The sequence below is a fragment of the Equus przewalskii genome, chromosome 10, assembly GCF_037783145.1.
Source record: "Equus przewalskii isolate Varuska chromosome 10, EquPr2, whole genome shotgun sequence".
Classification (NCBI taxonomy): Eukaryota; Metazoa; Chordata; class Mammalia; order Perissodactyla; family Equidae; genus Equus; species Equus przewalskii.
Genome location: NC_091840.1, coordinates 36,998,755 through 37,019,312, shown reverse-complemented (window position 1 = coordinate 37,019,312; position 20,558 = coordinate 36,998,755).

The following is a 20,558-nucleotide window of genomic DNA, read 5'->3' as shown; positions in this document are numbered from 1 at the left end:
AGAACAATCGTTGTGTATTACACAGACACCAAGATGGAGACCTGTCCAGAGGGCCAGAAAGCACCTCTGGTGCTTGCTTCCTATTATACACGGAGGATAATGAATGTCCCACAGATCTGAAATGCTGCGGCAAAGCTGTGGGCTGTGCTGCAGGGTCGCTGTCCAAGAAGTGAGTGTGAGGAGTCCGGTGACCTGCTTGTGAGTGAAGGACAGGCCCCCTCTCATCTTCTCGGGGAAAAGGAATACCCACCTGCCCTCTGCACATGGAAGTCTCAATAAGTCCTGAGGTAGAGGGGTTAGTTGCACATGGCAAGAGAACTGGCATTGTCCTACATAACACAGGACATGGGAAGAATAAAGGATCCCCACTCCAGCCAAGGAGGCAGCTGCTTCCAGCTGCTCAGCTGAGACACACAACCATGCTCCTGGATTCCCAGCATCAAGGTGTCTCAGGGCTTTTCACACTTCAAAACTCTGATCAAAAATCCTTGAGATGGTTCCTTCTGCATGATTGAGGTAAAAGACGGGATGTAAAAGATACAGGAAGTAAGCATTTATTGATTCCTGGTCAACACCAAGGCACTGTCCTTGGTGCTAGAATAAGAACACATGTCAGAGGAGCTCTGCAGGACACACTCATATCTATAATTATAATATCACCTGCCTGATGCCACAGCAGAGATTTGTGCAAAGTTCTGCAGGAGCACGAAGGGGAATTACTAGCTCTTTCCCAGGCTGTTGGGGAAATGTTTAGGTGGGAGGAACTGTGTGAGCTGGAACCTGAGGGGTGAGGTGGAGATCAGCAGGTGGAGGGGGAGCCTGGTGAACTGTCCAGGCAGCAAGATCAGCGTGTGCACAGCCTTGGGGGTGGGAAGGGCTGGGAGCTGGATCTCAGGGGAGGCAGGGTGCTGGGGCTGTGGGACTGGAGGAGCCTTTAAAGGGAGATCCATGGCCAATTCTAGAGGGCCTTCATTGTCATGACCAGCAAGGTGAATAGAAATCCCCTGAGGACAAGCCCAGGAAGTACGATGATAAAATGTGTATTTTAGAACGGCACCTCTGGTGGCAGTGAGTGATAGATGAGATCCCTCCTACCTTGCCCAGTGACTCATCTCAGAAAAGTCCTCTGGACTCTCTGTGCCCAGGATAAGGGAAAGTTCATCCATGGTCCTTTCCTGGCTGTTTTCTACTTCTGGAACCACAGCCATGGATGGAAATTGACGATGAATGATTTCTGAGGATTTCAGGTAGCACTGCAGGCTGGTTCCTTTTATAGAAGCTTTATTCTGAATAAACTCTTGTTTAACCCTATCCGTTCTGGGTCACTGTAACCATATAAGGTGTGTGCAAGAGTTCCTGCAATCAGCATCATCTTAGCGAGGACATAAGAACCAAGTACCACATGGGCAGGGCTCTTACTCCAGGTGATGGAGATGCCAAGAGGGCAAAGAAGATAAGCTGCCCTCCAGGCCTTTCTTACTGACATCCTCCAGGCTGGACCACCTGCACTTATTCATTTGTGTCTACTTCGTTGACTAACAGCAGAGACAACCCTTCTCTCTGCCCAGCCGTTGACAAGATAGCTCCTCCTAGGTCATGGGACTGTAAGCCATGTTCTTACTATATGTAACTCATCTGGTCAGAATAAATCAGTAAACTTTGAGTAAAGCAGATATAATGATGTGGATGGGCCTCAACCAATCAGTTGAAGGCCTTAAACAAAAAAAGACTGAGTTCCCCTGAAAAACAAGGAATTCTGCCTCCAGTCTGCCTTTGCACTCAAGCTACAACATCGACTCTTCCTTATGCCAGAAACTTTCCTCTTGAGCCCAAGATGATGAAAACCTCTCACACCCCAACAGGGATGACTTTAGGATCTACAGATCAGTAGACCATATACCTGCTTGCAGTTCTGTAGGGTCAATGCTCTGGAGGAGAAGGAAGTCAATAGGCTATAGCAGAGAGATACCTAGCATATATACTTAGCTATAGCAGATATAGCAGAGAATACTTTAACTGAGAGTACAATTTCACTTGTGTGAAAGGAAACAAGATTTGCCTAGCCAGGCTCTCACAAGGTGTAACTTTGCACGGGCACAGCCATTAAGTGCATTAGCTAAGATCTAAGATCAGACGTCTGTAGTCCTCAGCCCTGGCTCCAGGGTCCCCCTGCGGGACATGGAATTGACCCTGAGTCAACACTGGGAATGCAGCTCTGTTCACCACTCTTCCACCAAAGAAGCCCCAAGAATGCCACAGGCTTAGGGACTGACACCTAACCTGTAGGTAAGGATTCCTCCCTTGTTCTAGGGTTGGATGTTTTACAAGGTCGTGTCAAAAAAGCAATGGAGGCCAGGGAGTGAATGACCTGCATCAGGTCACTGTCTGTCATTTATGCGTGTCTTTCTGAAAACTTGAGAGGTAGACAGGGAGCTTTAAGCAACTTCTATAAGAATGTGGTCCTGGGATGGAGGTCATCAGCTAGTGATTGGAGCAGGCTCAGCTGGGACTCGCTTCTGGTTTGTTTAGCAGTGCAAACTCAAGTGTGTTCCATCTCTCTTCTCCTCCCTGGGTTTGGCCATCTAAGCTTGGAGCTTGATGCCCTCAGACCGTGGGATAGTTCTCCTTACTTTTCTTTCTACAGTGTACAGCTCAACTGCACAACCTCAGTCTGGTGCGAGAATAAAGGCACTTAGCATTTCTGCCCACATTTTCAGGGTTACCACATTGCATAACTCCAGGGGCGATTCCTCATGCTGGAGTCTTAGGGAAATAGCGCCCCCTGGTGCTGTGCAGTCTGCAAGCTCTGCAGCACTGTCCATAACTGGTCTTTGCCTGCTGATGGTTCCTCTCAGATGACTCCTCCTCCTCTGCCTCCCTTCTTCCCAGGTATTTCCAGGAAGGTCCCTCCTTGAACATGAATAAACCCCTCATCTTCTTCCATTCCGACTTCTCAGTCCTGGCCCAACCCTTGCAAGGCCACTTGAGTATGGAAACCCACTAACCATTCCTGGCCCCACAGCACTATCTCCTGTTTGTAGCGTCTTCTTCAAAACTCATAATATCAGACCAAGCATGAAAAACATCAGACAAATACAAGTTGAGAGACATTCCACAAAACATCGGACCAGAGGAGAATCATATTCCAGAGGAGAGTAAGGAAACATAACAATTGCAATGTGGTATCCAGAATTGAATACTGGAACATAAAAAAGAAATTAGGGGAAAAATTAGTGAAAGTCAAATAAATTCTGTACATTGGGTTAATAGGAACATGCCAATATTGATTTCTTAGTTTTGACAGAAGTACCACGGTTATGTGTAATATTTACTATAGGAAACCAGATGAGAGGCATACAGGAATTCGCTGTATTATCCTTGCAATAAATTTGACAGCTTCAATGAAATGTTCAAATTCCTTGAAAGACATCAACTCTCTGTACCAGTTATTGATTTACTGTCTCTCAGCTCCAAATTCACCCTTTTAGACTGTCCTGTGAAAATAGATCTGGGCCCTTCAAATATATTTTTTCTTGCCAGACGGTGCAGGAGCTCTGTCAGGAGGAGGTTTGGCTCCTGCAGCACCTGCAGCTTGGGCAGTGCTCAGCTCTGCAGTGCTGGCAGCCTCTCTGGCGCTCAGCTCCTGCGCTGCGTGGTGGCCAGCAGCACTCAGTGGCCAGCAGTTCCCGCAGCATCGGCCCCCGCCCCAGGGTTTGGGAGCAGAGTGCCTGCAACCCCTGAAGTGCAGGCGGTTCCTCCAGGGCTCGGCTCCTGCAGTGCTCAGCACCCAGGAGCACCCAGCAGCCAGGGTCTTCCCTGATCCCTGTCTTGGGTAGCTTTGTAGCAAAGTGCCCCCGCTGAGACACTTCCTGGTGAGCAGCTTTCCCTGACACCCTAGAGGGTGCATTTCTGGTAGGTTCTGCTGGACCAGCACAAAGCGACTGCCATTCCATGAACCTGAACATGTCTTCTCCAGCAACGTCTGGATCTCAGCCCTAGGGGTATGGGGTGGAGTGTGGTGCTCATCCTTGGGCGCTCTCTCTCGGTCCTAGGGTTAGTGGCTGTTCCTTATATCTGCCACTCCAATACTCTCTAGAATTCTCTTTACTTCTTACTAGTCATTTCCTTGTTAATGCAATCCCCTAGTAGTTAATCATTCTTTATTTTAAACTTACCCTGTTCCGATTCCAGTGTGGTGCCTTCCTCCCAGATTGACACCCTACCAAAGTTAACTCAAGAAGATCTATATAACCGAATGACTCCATGTCCAATATAGAAATTGAATTCGTAGTTTAAATGCTTTCTCTATAAAGTAGGAGACAAGGTCAGTTGCTGAGTGTGAAGGACTGAAAGAGATTGAGATTTGAGGAGAATGGACAGGGTTTGCAATCATCCTTATGAAGAGTGGAAGCTTGTGTTGAAATTGTAGTGAAATTGCAGAGGGCAGTTTTGAGGTCCTCAGTAAAGCTATTGATCATGAATTTATAGTGGAATCCATCCCTGTTGGGTGGGACTCAGGTGCAGGGAAGGAGAAGCTGAATAGTTAGGTGCCTCCAACAGTAGGATTTTGCCAGCAGGTGCTATTAAAAGAGACCAGAGATGGGGTACTTTAGGGTATTGGCAAGAGGTTAGAAAGACGAGGAGAGAAGTCAAAAAATAAGAGAAACTGGAAGGGGGTGTAGTTCCTGCTGATTTAATATCACGTGACTGATCGGAATGAACATCTGCAATTTATCTCATCTTCCTAAGTTCCCATCTCCCCAGATGCAGCCAAGGTTGAGACGAATTGACCTCAGTGGTCTTACTTTCCATACAAGGCAGGTGGAACCAAAACTTGTTTACACACAAGAGCAGGCTCAGCTATATTTTGGACTAATTACAAAAGAAGGGTCATAATTTTATTTCTTCTGAATTTGCTAAGGTAGGAAGAAGGAGTAAATGCCTCTCAGTGGTACCCAGCCTGAAGAAAGAGTGCCTGGCATCCAGGAACAGGTTTGCCCATCTCCCTCCCAGCACCAACAGGTCACCCACTGGTGGATTCTCAAGTCCTTTGGGGGAAAAAAAGAATTTCAGATAGTTAAGAGGGGATTCAGCGGGGCAGACCGGCTGGAGGGTGCCAGAGCCCTGCAGCACGATATGTTCCATCAGCCCTCCTAACTGCGTTTCCTCACTCCAGTCTTGCAGCTCTGCAGTCCATTCTCCACATGTCAGGAGTTTTTCTTCCTTCTTCTCTTTTCATTGTACAAGTAATATATGAATGTCTTCTCCTTACCTCAGTCTTGTTTCAGATAAGACTAAAGGCCTCTTGGCTGACTGAACCCCCCTTCAACCACAACTGACTCTATTGTTCCTAAGAGGTGGTGTTGTTATTATTTGAGAGAGTATTGTTCCAGAATTTTTCTACATTTGCACGTAGATATACATGCATATAAATGCACACGTATTTATCACTGCCTTAGGGAAGCGGGAGAACAGATATGTCCCTTAACAGTATCATACGATGCAATATACTATTTAGACCTAAGTCCTGATACGGAGACAAAGTATTATAGGAAAAACTTCATAAAATATGAAGCCAAAAATATCTGAGTTTGAATCTGTCAATGGAAGAGAAAATTTCCCCCTACCTCTCTTGGTTATTTTGGCTGGTCTAATAATCAAATTGACATAAGACAGATAAACAGGAGAAAAACAAGTTTAATTTCCTATGTACAGAGGCCCCACGGTATGGGACCTAAGAAGTGAACAAGGCAGGCTGTTTATGTAACGTCTTTGTCTTTTGGACAAAGAAACAATCATCCGTGAAGATTTGACAAAACAAACAGGTTTGGGCTTGGGGGAGCAAATTAATGAAGAAGCCAAGTTAGCTTACACAGCTTTCTTGGCCTTGGGTTCCCTATCTAAGGGGATAAGGATGCCTTCGATCCTCCTGGTGTAGGGAGGATGCCCTCGCAGGCCAGGTTCATTTTCTGCCTTCAGGGGAACAAAGAAAGTTCACAGTGTTCTTCCTGCTTTGGCTGTCCCTCAAGTAACTTTAATTTGAAATAATCAATGTGCTACCTTGTCATTCTTTGGGGTGATCTGCCTTGAGCCCCATCCAATCCCATTTAGTAGCTCTATGGCCTTGAACAAGACATTTAACCTGTCACACCTCAGTTGTGATGCCTAGTAAATAAAGTACCTAGCATAAAGATGTTCCTGAGTTATCTCACCTCCTCCCTGTCTGTATCATCTTCTCCCATTCTCTCTCTCTCCTTCTCCCATTCTCTCTCTCGTCTCTCTCTCCATCTTTCAATCTGACAGATTTCTTTATTACATTAAGGACATATTCCCCTTGTCTCAAAGAACTTGTTTGGAAAACAAGCACTACCCAACACCACACATGGTCTGTGTTTTTTTAGCCAAGTCAATTGCTTGGCAGAGGCCAAGATTCAAGGTTCCTACATGCTGATGCTGGCCTTGAACTCTGGCCCATTTCACTATCCAGGAAGGTAGAAATATTGACACCTTTGGCTTTGCTGCATTGTCACCAATGAAGTCTTCAACATGCAACATGAAGTTGGGTGGCCTCTTCCCTCCTTGCGCTCCTGCTCACCCTCAGCACAGAGCTCCAAGGCTGTCAGTGAGTCCAGGCAAAGACCAGCTCACATCTCAGAATGAGAAAGCCAGATAGTGGGAAATCTAGGACTGGGCATGTGCCATACAAAAGAGGGGATGGAGGGGAAGATGGGTAAACATGGAGGATAGTCTACACAAAGAGACATGGTCACCACCTATCACCACGCCAGCATCTCTCTGTGTCTGCCTCCGTCCTGTCTCTTTTCACCAAGGTCAGCCTCTCCATCTGCACTCTCCAGCCATCAGCTCTTGCTCTGACCCTGCTCCATCAGCTCCTGGGTCTCTCCCCCAGAATCTCTAACCCTTTTCTCTCTATTTGCTTCTACCTACAAACAGATAAATCTCCCTATTCTTGAGAAAAAATTTTTCTGAACCCTGCTTCTGTCTTCTCTGTTTCTTCCCAGCCACCAGTCACTCCCAAGCCCTCACATATAGCTTCAGCCACCACCATCACCACTACCACCACCATTACAATCACCACCAATATCCCTCCACACTCCCACTCTCCAATGGCACCAATAACTTCCTGGTTGACAGTCTAATCATGTCCTTCAATTGTCAACCTCCTTGACATCTGTGGTATCTGGCATTGCTCAGGTTCCTTTCACTCCTGAAACTATCTTCTCCTGTGGCTTACTCTAACTCTGTCTTTGCTCTTCCTTTCTGTGTCTTTTGCTTTCTCTTCTTTCTCCCTCTACTCCCTAAATGTTATGGGCTCATAGCTAAAGATGATTGCTCTGGCTGCCTTAACATGTAATCAATTACCAGACTTTGTCAACTCTTCTTACAAAATTTCTCTTACATCCTTTCCAAACCCACTGCCACCACCCTGATTACACACTAGACCATTGCAATACTCTTTTAACCCTATCTCCTCTAAAATATGTGTTCTGTATTAAATTTCAGCCAGTTCTTTGCATGAATGTGAGACTATTCTTCCTAGCAGGCAGCTCCAATCAGGCTATTGATTTCCTCAAAATGTAAGTCTGTTCTCTCATCTGACAGCCTCCCCACCTCTGCCTATGGAAATCTCATTAATCCTTGAAAGCCTCATTTTAATGGCTATTTCCACCATAAATATACTCGAGACACTCAGTTGTTCTAGATGAAAGCAGAGTTTCTCAAACTGTAATATGGCAAGAATCACCCAAGGATCCTGTTAAAATGCAGATTTTTGATTCAGTAGGTCTGGGGTGGGCCTTGAGATACTGCATTTTTAACCAGCTTCCAGGTAATGCTGTTGTGCCTGGTCCACAGACCACCTTTTGTGTAGGAAAGTCTCTGCCTGCACATTAGAATCACCTGGGAAGCCTAAAATTAAATTTAAATTAATTATCACTGCCAGGGCCCTATGCCAGAGCAATTAAATCAGGGTCTCTGGAGGTCTCTAGCTGTGTGTGTCTGTGTGTGTAGGCATTCATTGAGATAAAATTCACTCTTTTAACCATGTTAAGGTACACAATTCAGTGGTTTTTAGTATGTTCACAATGTTGTACAGCCATCACCACTATCTAATTGCAGAACATTTTCATCACCCCAAAAAGAAACCACATACCCATTTAAGCAGTCACCCCCTGTTCCCTCTTTCCCCTACCCTCTGACAATCCATAATCTCCTTCCGTCTCTATTTCCTACTCAGACTGTTTCATATAAATGGAATCATACAATATGTAGCCTTTTGTGTCTGGCTTCTTTCAATATTTGCAAATTTCATATAAGTTGTAGTGTCTATGAGAACTTTATTCTTTTTTATGGCTGAATAATATTCCATTGAATATCTATACCACATCTATCTATACATTCATCAGTTGATAGGCATTTCAGTTGTTTCTACTTTGTATTATGAAATAATGCTGTTATGGACATTCACATACAAACTTTTGTGTGAATATGTTTTCAGACTTCCTGGGTATATATCTAGGAGTAGAATTGCTGGGTCATATGGCAATTCTATGTTAATTTTTTGAGAAACTGCCATACCATTTTCCATAGAGACTACACCATTTTACATTCCCACCAGAAACGTATGAGGGTTCCAATTTCTCTGCATACTTGCCAACTCTTCTTGGTACCTGGCATTTTGATTATAGCCATCCTAGTGGATGTAAAGAGGTATCTCATTATGGTTTTCTTTGGCGTTTCTCTAATGACTAATGATGTTGAGCATTTTTTCATGTCATTATTGGCCATTTGTACATCTTCTTTAGAAAAATGTCTGTTCACATCTTTCTCTTTTCAAAATTGGAGTATTTGCCTTTTTGTTGCTGAGTTGTAGAAATTCTTTATACATTCTGTACACTAGACTGTTATCAGATATATGATTTGCAAATATTTTCTCTCATTCTGTGGGTTGTCGTTCCATTTTCTTGATAGTGTCCTTTGATGCACAAAAGTCTTTAATTTGATAAAGTCCGATTTATCTACTCATTCTTTTATTGCTTGTGTTTTTGGTGTTGTATTGTAAAAATCATTGCCTCATCCAAAGTCACAAAAATTTATACCTATGTTTCATTTTAAGGGTTTTATAGTTTTAGCTCTTAATTTAGGCCTTTCTCCCTTTTGAGTGAATTTTTGTGTATGCATATGGTTTGAAGTAGTAGCCATCTTTGCAGGTGCAGTGGTGGTAAGCATTGAAATGGTCACCCTGGACTGCAACAAATGCCTGGTCTCAGGGATGGGTGTGATTCCTGAAATGTTGATGAATTTCTTCCCTGAAGGTCAACCATTAACCTTCCCCCAATATAGCCCAGCCATTGTCCCTCTGAAAAGATACTTAGGATCCTCAGCCATATAAGGCCCCAGCAGACCAAATCCAAGAGCATCCTTGAATCTATGTGGGCATATGTGCATGTCGGGGCATCACAGAGAAGGTCTCTAATCAATATGGACGCCAGGGTCAGGTCCACCTGGGTTCCAACGCCAGCACCACCACTACAAACCCTGCCTGTGGGCAAGTCAGTTACATTCGCTGAGCTCCCAGTTCCTCATTTCAAAATGGGAATTACATACCTCTCAACAACTCGGTTTTTGTGCCACTGGCACACACCGGAGCTGCTGGGTGAGTATGGAAATCCCTCTTCTCCTTCTATTTTCCTGCTGATCAACAGCTTTGGCCAAAAAGCTAAAGCTTATTTCTCTGAATTTTATTTTTTAATTTTTATGTTCTTTGTTTATTCAAGTTACACATCTCTTTAAAAGTTAAAATGTCATAGATCTAAACAAAAAGGGCTAAATCTGTCTGCAGTTCCCTCCGCTTGAAATAATCACCATTAACAATTGGGTAAACATTATCTTAATTTCCTCTACGAATATGCTAATAGGTGCTTATTTTTCTATGATGTCTTGTTTCATATGCCGCTCCTCTATGCAATATATACCAAGTAGAAGTGGGCCCATTGCCCAATCACCACCGCTTCCCGATACCCACACCTGGGGCTTCTTTGTGTTCATGCGTCTTTTCTAACGTTAGGAATCTGTGTGGACCGCTGCCAACGAGACCCGGACTGTGGGACTGGACAGCAGTGTATCATGGTGGGATGTCGTCGAACCTGCGCTCCAGCCCTGGGACCAGGTAAAATCCCCTCGGCCTGCCCACGGCTCCAAACCCCACACAACCCAGCGAGACTGTGGCTTAGCTCTGCCCAGACTGCCTCCCTCAGGGGCTTAATCCTGTGGTCTCTGCTTCCAGGCTTGTCCTTCCTGAGGGAAGAGCATGTCACAGAGCCATGTGTCCCGACTTTTGGAGCACAGAACCCTCCTCTCTTATTTTTTTGTGCAAGGAATGCCTGCTCATTATAGAAAACTCAGGGATACTAATAAAAAGATAAATTATCCATGATTCCACTGCCTAGATAACCATTTTAAAGAAAAGTTTCCATAATCCACCCATACCCCCAGATACACACTTTTTCAGAGTTAACAACAGATAAATGATTATTTCTTGGTTACCGAATGCCTGGCCCTGTGCTGAGTGCTGGAGAGAAATAAGGAGAGGTCTATGTCCTTAAAGATCTTACAGTAATAGTTATAAGAGGCATCCAGTTGATTCTGACTCGTAGCGACCCCGTGTACAACAGAGCAGAACCTGGCCTGGTTTTCTGCGCCTTCCTCTCACCTCTGGCGCTGTATCAAACAATGCTCTGCTGCTAGTCACAGGGTGTTCATGACCAATTTTTCTGAAGTGGGTGGCCAGCTCCTTCCTCCTAGCCTGTCTTAGTCTGGAAGCTCCACTGAAACCTGTCCACTAGGGGTGACCCTGCTGGTATTTGAAATGCTGGTGGCATAGCTTCCAGCATCACAGCAACATGCGCCACCAAAGTACAACAAGCAACAGATGAATGCTGTGGTTCCCTGAGTGGAAAACGAACCAGAACCACTGTGGTGAGAGCACCAGATCGTAACCACTAGACACCATATGGCGATAGAGATAAACATAGAAACCAACAAAAAACTAGGAAAATAGCATATGTACACAAATTTTACAAGGTATCATACATCATCCCTAATCAATAAATAGAACTCTACCACACATTTTAAATGGCTTCACTGCTTTCCAGTAGAGGGATGTGCCTTATTTTCCACACCTCCTTCTCCTCTTACAGACTGAGAGAACCTGTCACTTTTTGGGCTACTTTTTAAAAAAGAGTCCAAGATAAATGTCCTTGAGCTAAATCATATTTCTTTAGGATATATCTCCAAAGGTGGAATAGCCAAATTTGCATTTGAAATCTTCTGAGGGATGTTGCTAAACTGCCTAACGAAGATTTTTTTCAACACCAAAAAATTGTATGGCCTCAGCCCACGTATTTGTAATTTAGCAGACAAACATCTACTAACATTTCGCGTATGCATATGTGTGCGTTGTTGATGTGCTTATACGTATATTTGTAAATTCCGGAAGGAGCCACAGGAAACAGAAGCTACCCCCTGGGAAGTGGACTCGATGGACTGAGGGACGGGAGACTCACTTTTTATTTTATATAGTTGTGTACATTTTGTCTTTTAAAAATAAAAACGTATCACACTTAAAAAGTGAAAACTATGTAGAAGCCATATGTACATATTTTGAATTGAACAAAAGTTTAAAACAGAGAAGCCCCCTCGCAGTCCTCCCCTGCTATCCTGCCAGGCTTAGCAGTTTTCAGCTGAATTTTTCTCGTGGCAGGTGTCTGTGTGGAAGAATGCCAAAGTCACCGAGACTGTGCTGTAGGACGTCTATGTGTCAGCAATGGATGTGGCCGTGTCTGCCGGCCAGCCCAAGACCAAGGTAAAAGCAGCAAGTCCTGCCTTCTGCATCCCTGACCCACTGAATGCTTAGCCCTGCCGGGACATGGCTGCCAGGCCCCTTGCACAGAAAAGGTGGATACAGTTGAGGCCAGTGGTAGCCTCTGTGAGAGTTAGAAAAGATGCTCTTTCCTCCAGGGCTAGAAGACCATGAAGACAGATTAATAATATCTTGTTTTAGAAGTATTTGTGAACTTGAAAAAGCTGGAAATGCTCATAAAAATTAAATATCATTAAGGTACCAAATTATTCCTCAGCAAGGGCTAGAGAGAACATGGTTATGGACAACTTAGCCTGTATCTTGTACCCAAACATATGTCTGCACTGGTGTGAAATACACAGGTCTGTTCATTCATTCCATCAATCTTTATGCCTTCCCAGACTGATTCTTGCCAACAGTGGCTGGGAGCTGTTATTCATCACAGAAACTTCATTTCCTTACTGCCTTGACTGAAAGGCAGGGATTGATCGAAACCACCACAAATTTGGTGGGTGCATTAAAATGGACTGGGAACTAGTGGGGTGTTGAGGAGTTAGGACTGTGTGCATCAGCCAAACAACACTTCCTAACACACCTCTATGTTATCTCAGGCTCAAGGGCCAAACTCAGACATTTTAGGAGGTGGGCTACAGGGGGTGGAGGAGTGTGTAAGGGAATCCCACAGATGAAGGAGTTCTCTCCCCCGCATGGTAGAGAATTATCATCCACCAGATCTGCTTCACTTGCCTCACAAGTGTAAGAGCCAGCCTGCATTTGCCATGCCCCTAACTTGATAGGGTAGACCTTTTCAGCGGTGTTGTATGACAGGAGTTCTCCAACAGCAACATGCATAAGAATCACCTGGGGTCTTATGAAACTCCAGAGGGCTGGAACACAGCTCCATAGATCTTGTGTCAGTAGGTCTGGGGTGGGGCTCAGGAAGCTGAGTTTATAACAAGCTCCCAGGGGATGCTGATGCTGCTGGCTCATGGAACCCACTTTGAGTAGCACTAGGTGTAAGTTTGGGGTTCTCTTTTTAGGCAGGGAGCAGGGTCAGGCTGTGGGGCTTAGTGTTAATTGGCACCTGAAAGCACATAGAATTGGTGGGAGTCTGGCGCTGTTTGTGATCTGGGATTTAATTATCTAGTTACAGAAGAAACAAAAAGGGGGTTAGCAGCAATTCGATCTCCTCTTCTCCCAGGATGCTGCGGCTGTTGGCCATTGGTATGTTTCCCCATGGACAAAACAGTACTGTGTGCCTTCAAGGTTGAGAGGGGAGAAGATTGGGGATGTCAAAAGGGAAGAGGCTGACGATCCGCCAGGTACTGAGGCACTTCAGCCCTCTCTCTCTCTGTCTCAACACCAGGTCCCACTCCCTCTACAGAGCCAGCCCAGTTCTGAAAAGACTGTTTTTCAGATGGATCAAGACCCAGAACTTGTCCAAGGTTGCCTCCAGGAACTAATGGACTTTGTGATGAAATGTGTAGAGGAGATGAAGCTTGTCCCAGGGGACAGAAATGCTGCAGCCATGGTGGTGGTGGCCACACCTGCCAAATCGCTATTCAAGACATCAGTATAAGATAGAGAGCTGTTTACCGGAAGCATGGGTCTCTGCTGATCTTTACAGCACAGAAGGGAACCCATCCGCCCCTCTGCTCACTGAAGTCTGGGTGGCATGTGGAGAAAGCTGGTTGGTAGCAAAGAGCAGGAATTTCTGGAAAGTGTCGTGAATATCTTGGTGTTGTAGGAGGAAGATTTCCTTATCCGTTTGGATGATTAATCAACCTTAGCCTCCTTCAGTGACCATTCCCAAATGTCACCTTTATGCCGGTACCTGGTGTTGGGCTTTCTACTATCTTTTCCTGGCTACTTTCTATTCCTGGAACCCCAGTACCATATGATTAGGATCTGTAATAACTTTGGCATCAGTGTTCAGTTCTGGCAATTACTTCAGAAATCATGGGGTGAATGCTTCCAAAATAATCCTTCTTCTGAATAAAATTATTTCTGTGGCATTAGCCAACCTGAATCATCATTTCTGTGTAAGACTTCAGCTAATTTACATTAGTACCTCCACCCCCAACAAGTATTTAACCCCAACCAGTGGAACCTGTCTCTGTTTCTTTATCCCTCAGCCCTCATATCATCTCTGTCACCCTTATCCTTACTCCTTGTAGGAGATATTTATAGTGACAATAACAATGTATAACAAGCTACATTCAAAACTCATTGGCTTAAAATAGCAATCATTCTCCCAGACCTGTGAATTGGCTAGGGGGTCAATGATTCTAGGCTGGGCTTAACTGGGTAACTCTGCTTATCTTGGCTGGACTCACTCATGCGTCTGAGGTTGGCTGATTCAACTGGGTTGGCTGGGGTGACTTGGCTCCACCCCACCCATTTCATCCTTCTCCTAAGCCAAAGACCAGCCCAGGCCCTCAATACTGCCTGGAAATCTCATGACATTTCCCTAGAAAACTCGCTTCCTACCCTCCAAGATGACTCTTTCATACACCTTCTCTTTCCTCAAATCTCCGTTTCATCTACCTCTCACTCCAACCACCACCATGCAGGTCTTACTGGCTACCTCATCACATCCTTCATTGAGAAAAATACTTGCAAGTCTACCAAAGTTTGCTGCTTTTCTATCCCTATCTATTTGTACCCATTGACTCTGCTTTATCCTCTATAATAATGGAAAGAACAATTCCTCCTATTTAAGTCCAACCCTTCCACTTACATTTTGGATGCTTCTTATCTAGTCAAAGCCTTCACTTCTTTAATTATTGTCTCCAGTATCATAGATGTCTCCCTTGCTCCTGGTTCAGTCCACAATTGTCATACAACTAGGCCTTGACTCCATGCTTCAATCTAGCTACCATCCACTCCACAGCCGAAATCCCAGACACCACTGTTCATCTGTAAATGCTTCTCTGCTTCCCACCTCTGCCTACCCACATTCTCTCCTTAGGGAGCACGCATCCCTGCTCCCTCTGGTTGGCTCCAACCCCCACCTTCCCTCACTCCAGCCGAGATTTTTCTGGTCTACCACACACTGAAACTTGGCTTACATAGCATGAAAGTCACTTCATACCAGATCCCTCTGAGCAGGGCACAAGGAACGGAACCCTAGCACACCCCAACACAAATGATCTCAGGAGCTAGTAGAGTGGCTGGGGTCCCCGTTGGCCTCTGATCTGGAGGATGATACCCAAGGTAGTGACAACTAAATTGTGGTTCTAGTCACAGTACCAGCACTCCAGAGAGGTTGTAAAGAATAGCCTTTTACCTTGGGAGTTTAAAACATGAGGATAAGCAACACACCGGAAGAAGAAAGAAAATGTTTTAGCTGATATATCATTAGGTGTTAGACACTTTCCCTACATTACTTCCTCATGCTTACAACAGTCCAGGAGTTGAGCAATCTGAGCCTCTGATTCTTGATGAAGAAACCTGGAGAGATTAATTGTCAAGGTCACATTGCCAGGATGCAGTAGAACATGCATTTAAATACAGATTTTCAGGGCTCCAAAAACCCCCTCTTTTCCCTATACACTACTACCTCAAACAATAAAAATGCAGGATGTATATTTATCTGGGAATTTAACTCCAGTCAACCACTTTGAAAGCGGTTGTACTGACCACTCTCCCACAGTGGGAACCATGTGCAGTGTTGGGGGCTTAGGACCTGACACTGAAGGGTTTCCTAACACTTGGTTAGGGACTTGTTACAGGATTCTGGGTAATGTTTGGGGGACCAAGAGCTTGAACGACCTGGATCAATGATACAGTCTGTGTGCCAAGCTGATTGAACAGTCCCTAAAATAGAGGTTACCAGTCTTGGCTCCTCCTGAAACTTTGAGACATAAAGAGGGACCTCGAAGGCGGGGCTTGTGAGAATACCACCATCTTCCCTGACAATGATGCTAACTGGGGAGGCAGCTGCTTTCTGACTGGTGTATTTGGATCCAGGCAATGAAAATCACTGGCAGACCATGAATCTGTATTTCTTTCTTGTTTTTTCTTTTTCTTCTTTTTTTTTTTTATGCAGAGGAAGATTGTTCCTGAGCTAACATCTGTACCAATCTTCCTCTATTTTGTATGTGGGATGCTGCCACAGCATGGCTTCATGAGCAGTGTACAGGTCTGTGCCCCAGATCTGAACATGCAAACCCTAGGCAGTCAAAGCAGAGCGCACAGACTTAACCAATACACCACTGGGCAGCCCCTGTAGTTATTTCAAGCTGGTCCAACTCCAAGACATTGGTCTACCCTTTTCTTTTCTCCTCTTCATTGAGCTTCACTTTCTCCATCTCATGCTGAAATCCCAGGGCTCTCAAACATTACCTCTCCTGTGCCAATCAAATGCACAGTGCTATAACCCCAAAGTCCTGAGCCTCACCAGCCCGTAAGGAAGGAATAAAATTACATCTGAGTTACAGCCTGGGTTGGCATGCCTTAAATCAATGAGAACGTAGTATTCCATAACCACCACCATTATTCAGGAAAAATTAATAGTGACTTCAAGAAATTAGGATTCCCAAAAAGTACCCACTTTCTTAAGGAGTACAGTGTGTGTGCGTATGTCTGTGGGGGGGGGGGGGGGCGGGGGGGGCGGGGTAGGGGGTTGATGGATGGGAACAAGAGATCAAACGGATTTGTCAAAAGTGATGGGACTAATTAGAGATCATATTATATGAATTAGCTGCTGCAACAAATAAACCCCTCAAATCTTACTGACTTAACTCAAATTGAGGTTTATTCTTGCACGGTGTGAAATCCAAAACGGGTCTTCTTGAACACCAGACAGCTTTCCTCCAAGTGGAAATTTGGGGACCAGTCTCTTTCTATCTTGCAGTGTTCACCCACGTCGACACTTGGCTTCCAGGACCATTTGCCTATGTATACACTTGAGCCTAGCAATAGGAAGAGAATGGAGGAGTGTGCAGGGGTGGGGGAGGGGAGTTAGGGGCCTCACCCTAGCAGTGCTGCACAGCACTTCTGCTCACATTCCATTGCCTAGAAGTCAGTCTCACGGCCGTAGGTACCTGCAAGGGAAGCTGGGACCTGTAATCTGCTGTGTTCTCAGGAAGAAGAAATGAGTTTAGTCCTTCAGCCTACCGCTCATATGGACACTGGCCTTCCTGATTGTGGCCAAGGTTGAATAGACCTGTCCTTAGTGGCCCAACATTCCACAGAGCCACCCTTGTAAAATGAATGTTCTTTCAAACAGCTTTGCAAAAGGAACAATAAAATTTATAATCAAAAGGTGAATCAATGTTTCTGAGAACATGTAATAAAGGAAGGCTGGAGGATTATGGACAGGGCAGAAGGAGGAAAGAAAACTGTGATACTCAGATGTGGGGTTTTCCCCGCATTGGAACATGGCAGGAGGCTTGTTTACCCAAGAGAATCTCTCCTTGTTAGCATTTCAGGTAGTGTGACCGAACGAGGAGTTCTGGATAGTTCTGTAGAGATTGGAGGGTGGGGGAGAAGATGACCATCCCTGTTCCTGGACCAACACTGATCCTGTAATATTATGTTTGGATCTGTAATCTGGAGAATGAGAGTGTGGAAGGAAAAGGCATAAACAGTGTCACATGGAGGAGACAGCATAGATTTAGAGTCAGAAAGACTTGGGAAATTAAGAAGCTGTGTAACCTGGGGAGTTATTATCTCCTCCTGTGTCAAGTGGAGATGACTCTAGAGGACTTTTGGTCTTTAAAAGGGGTCAAGGCAATAAATAGATATAATTAAGTATATTATTTAAAAGTATATACATAAATGATTTGTGTATGCCTATGTTGTAAAATCTGGCACACAGAAGCATTCAATAAATACCAGGGCCCTGTCTCCTCACCCCATTTCTCCTGTCATTCGCAGTGCCCCCCGGTCTTCAGTAGTCTTGAGTATTAGGTGAAGAAGCTATTTCTCTTGGCTCAGAGACTTGTTTGAAAATACATCATACTCAGTGGTAAACACAGGCCCATGGCATCCAGAAGGTCAACTGCCTGTCAGGGCTGAGCTGCCAAATCCCCGTGTCTTGACCCAGGTTCCACATACTGCCCAGCTCAGTGGGAGGAAGATAGAATCGCAGCCCATCTCTTGCATCTGTGTTGTCACCAAAGGAGACTCCACTCAGCAACATGACATGAGGGCTTCCTCCTCCTTTCAGCCCTTCCCACTCAGCACAGAGCTCAGGGGCCGCCCTCAAAACTCACAAGGTGATTGATGAGTCCAGGCAGCAAAGGCGTGTTAATGTCAGGAGAAGGAACTAGATAGAAGGAAGTGAGGGCCCAGTGTGTACAAAGATGGGAAGAAGGGGAAGGAAGTGGGGAGGGCAGGGGACACAAGACATTCCACATGAGGAAGTGTAGGGGGACATCTCCAGTGCCACCTCCGCATCTGCTCCCAGGCTCTCCTCTTCTTTTCCAAAGCTCGCCGCTCCAGCTGCACTCCCCACCCTGCCCACAGCCTCCTCTGCTCCTGCACTCACTGTATTCACCATGGTGCCTTCTAGACGCATGGAAATGCTCAATAATACCAATAACGTAAGTTCATTTCCTTTAAAGGAGAAGTGTCCTTTCTTGTGTCCATGTGAAGGGAAAGCTCTCACATCAGTGAAGTTTTAATGTAACAACTCTTCTTAGACATGAAGAAGCTTGAGTCCTATTCATAGAGAGGACATAACTTATCCAAGGTCACACAGTGGTGACTCTGAGGCTAAAACCTGCTACATTAGTTGTAAGTAAGATTTCCTTTTTTAAATAATGCTATCATCAATCCTGAAAGCGGCAGCATTTATTGGGTGCTTGCTCTCTCCAAGGCATTGTGCTGAGTTCTGAATATAATTATCTCATTGAATTCTCACCCCAACACTGGGGGGCAGGTACTATTCTTATCTTTATCTTACAGGGGAGGACACAGAGCCTCAAAAAGTTCAGTGACTTGTCCAGGGTTTCACAGCTACTATCTTGGAGTCGGCATCTGACCCAGGGGTCGGGCTCCTGAGCTCAGACTCTTCCTGCTACATCTCTAGGTCTGGTTCAGCACAGAGATGCCTAGGCAGGAGGACACAGGCTTAACGTCTTCATGGTGTCCAGACCTTACCCTCCGGTCCCTGCCAGTCACCTCAACCTTAGACTCATGCTCTAGTCTCAGAGCACAGGGAGCAGCAGAGCTGGTATTTGGGGCAGCTGAATATTCACTAGTCATTGCGAGAATGAGCCCCCTACCTTGCAAAGGCTCTCAGTGGGAGTGGGAATGTTATAAACCAATGTGACCTTAATAAAAATAATAATAAAATATACAGAAATTAATTGCAATATAGTGTGCTAAGGGCTATGACCAAATAAGTACAAAAAGGAAGTTAACTCTCTCGGGCGTGGGAGTTGGAACTTTCAGAGGTGACATTGGCGCGGAGCCTTGTTACATAGGGCAGAGAAAGAAAGGGAAAAGGGATTCCAAGTTCAAGGAGCAGCCTGGACTGCGATTGAGAAGCATGAAGTCCTTGACGAGGGGCAGCAATCAGAGCAGCCCGGAGTGCCTGGGTGGCTGGGGACCCGGGGTGAGGAGCAAGGGAGGAGCAGGGAGCAGCTGGGCCCCATTGCCAGGCTCTGAGGGCCCCGCTCAGCCCTGAGTAACCCAAAGGACAAACTGAGCACGTGCTAAGGATTCCAGCAGAACAGGGACCCAAAATAAGGTGAGAAAAGAGAACATCGACAAAGAACAAACTGAATTTCAACATGCCTGTGAGTTGGTGCCCTTTTAAAAAATCTGTATAGCATTTTTGAAAATTTGGAATTATATGTGGAGGGTATCACTGCAGTTCTCATTTCAGTGTTTAGGATGTCTAAAAGTTTCTTTCTGGCCTGGACCTTGTTATAGAAATTAGACACCAACCAATCGAAACTTTGAGAAGGTAAGACTGAGCTAAGGAAGTTTGCAAAATTCCCTTGTGAATAACCTATAACTGTACCTTTATCCCACCTGGAGGTGTTACCAATGTATGAGGTCAGTTGTTTGCACAAAGGACCTCTAAATGGCGACATTACAGGGACTGACAAATGAAGTATAGCAGGGAGAGTCTCTTACTGTAACCCCAGAATCAGAAACCAGAGCTCCTGGCGAAACATCAAGTGACCCACTTTCTAAAGAGAAGTCAACCATCTCCCCAGCGCCTTATGAAGAGGCTGCACACTGGTCCTGCCATTCCCAACCAGCCCAGCCATCCTTATCTCACATGAAGTAAGACATCTTATGGGGCAGTGTACATGGCCAAAAGTTATACATTCCTCCTCCTATCCCCACTGTCATTGGGGAGGGAAAAAGGCATATGCCTCCAAAAAACCAAGGGGAGTGTGTGATTCAGAAAATCGCTATCTGGATAAGGAGTATCTACAAGAAGGGGGACTGAAATCTCACCCTCCAGCTGGTTGGCTACTGCAGCCCCGCCCCACTCCCACCCCAGTGCTGCATGAAGACAGACATCCTGGAAGAGTTAACATGTATATCAGGAGTTTGGGTTCTCAGATATGAAGGTGGACAAGACAAAATGCCACACTATCCCCAGAAACCTACATGTGTCCTACAGGCAAAGACCACTGCACCTGCCTAGGTGCCCAGTGGTAGAGAGAATCAGACCAGCCAGAAGGAGACCAAGTCACCCCCTTACCAC